Source organism: Porites lutea, chromosome 6 (genome assembly GCF_958299795.1).
Source record: "Porites lutea chromosome 6, jaPorLute2.1, whole genome shotgun sequence".
Lineage (NCBI taxonomy): Eukaryota > Metazoa > Cnidaria > Anthozoa > Scleractinia > Poritidae > Porites > Porites lutea.
In genome coordinates this window covers 10,266,278-10,268,777 of record NC_133206.1, presented here as the reverse complement: position 1 = coordinate 10,268,777, position 2,500 = coordinate 10,266,278, and the positions used below count along the sequence as shown (strand labels likewise).

General features: G+C 40.2%; 1 protein-coding gene across 1 annotated transcript in view; it reads right to left on the bottom strand.

The window, feature by feature from the left end:
• The window catches only part of LOC140940053 (eukaryotic peptide chain release factor GTP-binding subunit ERF3A-like), a 19,482-nt gene that overhangs the window by 12,877 nt on the left and 4,105 nt on the right, over positions 1–2,500 (bottom strand). The gene's annotated exons all lie outside the window — the stretch shown is intronic.

The following is a 2,500-nucleotide window of genomic DNA, read 5'->3' as shown; positions in this document are numbered from 1 at the left end:
AAATTGAAGACACAAAATTTAGCGACCTACAGCGCGCCTGTATATAAAAACCTTTATTTAACCCTTTCACTCCTAAGCCGGCCGAAACCGGCCGCTAACAAATATGCAATTATTCCCAAGCCGGCCGTAACCGGCCGCTGAAACAGCCTTTGTTTTGATGCCCTCTCACCTCCCCCGTAAAGCTTGAAACTCTAAACAAAAGGTGTCCTATTGTTTTAGACATTTCAGCCAATCATATTACAGCTACTGCGCATAATAAACTCGTGGCCTGAGGGAGCTAGAGAGAGGCAAAAACACAACATTCACAACCTCGACACTGATCAACATGGCGGTACGCGACGGAATTAACGATAAAGACTACAGTGAAATATTTGGACATTGCAGTGAAGAATTAGATTGAAAGGATTCATAATGTTTTAGCTTAAGCTATGGGCACCAAAATATTGTGCAATGCACGAAATATGTCACTTCGTGAAAAAATTTTCCGCTTGTTTCCTACACGCACTACCGCTAGGTTTGTAGTTCCTTTACGCAGATCCGTAAGTGTGTTTTTACGTTCGTGTAAAACTATTTCAGTCGATTTTTAGGTACATAACAGGCATTGTAAAACTTACTAATGAAGTGTGCATTAGCCGCAGAATAAAAGAGTTCTTCACTCAAGAGATTTGTAGTCGCTCAACCGTTTAAAAAATTCAAAAAAATCAACCACCGATTACGGATTAGCATGGCCTCTCGTTTATCACCAACAAGTATTAGCGAAGACCAATTCAGGGAAATCTTTGGAAATTCGGACGAGGAATTTGATGAGAATGATTCAGACATCGACTTCACCGGCTTTGAGGCCAGGCGGGATGAAGAAAGCGACAGCGAAAGTGAGGAAACAAGCAGCGAAACAAGCGAGGATTCCACCGAAGCAGAAACTCCATGGACGATCGAACTTTCAAACTTTGAAGTGAGCGAGTTCTCTGGTGAACCTGGATTACGTTTAAACCCTCTGGACGATGCCAAGGCGGACCATTATTTCTTAAAAGTTTTCGGAGAACAAACAGTTGATCTGATAGTCGAAGAAACTAATCGATATGCACTGTACAGCGAAAAGAAAAAAAGAAGGAAATTGAGATCGTGAAGCCACGCGTTTCGGATGTTTACACAGCGAACATGGGCGGTGTTGACCGAGCAGATCAACTTCGCTCGCATTATTATGTTGGAAGGCAGTCGAGAAAGTGGTACAAATATCTGTTTTGGTTTTCTTTTAATTTGGCTGCCTGTAACGCTTATATTTTAGAGTCCGAAAGCCGTGTGAAACGTGCACAAGATCTTTTCCGTCTTGAGTTGGGAAAGCGACTCATCGGCAATTTCAACTCCAGAAAACGACCCGCAAGCGACGCTTTGCCGCTTGTCTCTCGGGCCCCATTGACCCATATTTCCACCAAGATCGAGGACCGTAAGAGGCAGTGCATCAACTGCAAAGCTAAAGGGAAGAAAACTCCCAAAAACTATCCCATTGAAACAAAATTTATGTGTCAACAGTGCGGAGTTGCACTCTGTCAAGACCAGTGTTTCCGCGACTACCACAATGAAATTTGATTTACCTCACTGACTTAAATTTTCAATTCTTTTTTCGATAGCAGCGATCGTTATTTGCAATGTGAATGTCGGTATTACTTCTATATGTTATAACTTTGCATTATTAAAGCTTTGTACTGTATATAATATTTATTATATCGAATATTGAATGATGAATATGAGATGCAGTGATGTGACACGCTAACAGCAATGGCGGGAACTTTGAATTTTTCAAAATATAAAACTTCACAACATATTTTATACCTGTACTTGATTTGCTTCTTAGTAATAACTAAGTCCATAAATAAAACAATGTTTAAGCTTGAATTCTGAGTAATTAGTAGACTGAGTAAGGGTCTCAAAAGCTACTGAGCATATATGTTTTGATTTCTACTCTCTTATTGGGATGAATCTCCTAATTGCCTCTGGGAACAACAGGAAATCATGCATGAAGGCCCCTGGTAGTGAAAGGGTTAAGTTTTCCATCTGCAAGAAGTTACGTATGAGTAGGAGGGCTCAAGTTACAGGTCAACCCATGTCCTTATTCCTCATCACCTGACTCATCTTTCTAAATTAGTTCCTGTAACACTTCCTCAGAACAGGCTTCAAATTTGCCATCAAAATTTACAACTTTGCATTTGGTTGAAGTTCAGAAACAAATGGAGTTGAGAAACAGTACTGATCAGATTGAGGTCTATTTAGGGCCATCTGTGCTGAAGCCCTTATATGCCGCCTGGCTGGTGAGCTTTTACAACCACTTGACAGGCAGTGTGGGAAAGCTGCACATTGCAAAACGATGGAGCAAAGCGCAAATATCTGTTGTGGTTTAAATTTTTCCTTGGTTTAAAACTTTTCAAACCAGTTTATAATTTTTGTTTTTCTTTGTCTCTGATTATGGTAATTGATTTTAGACAAAGGAAAGTAAAAATCAAAC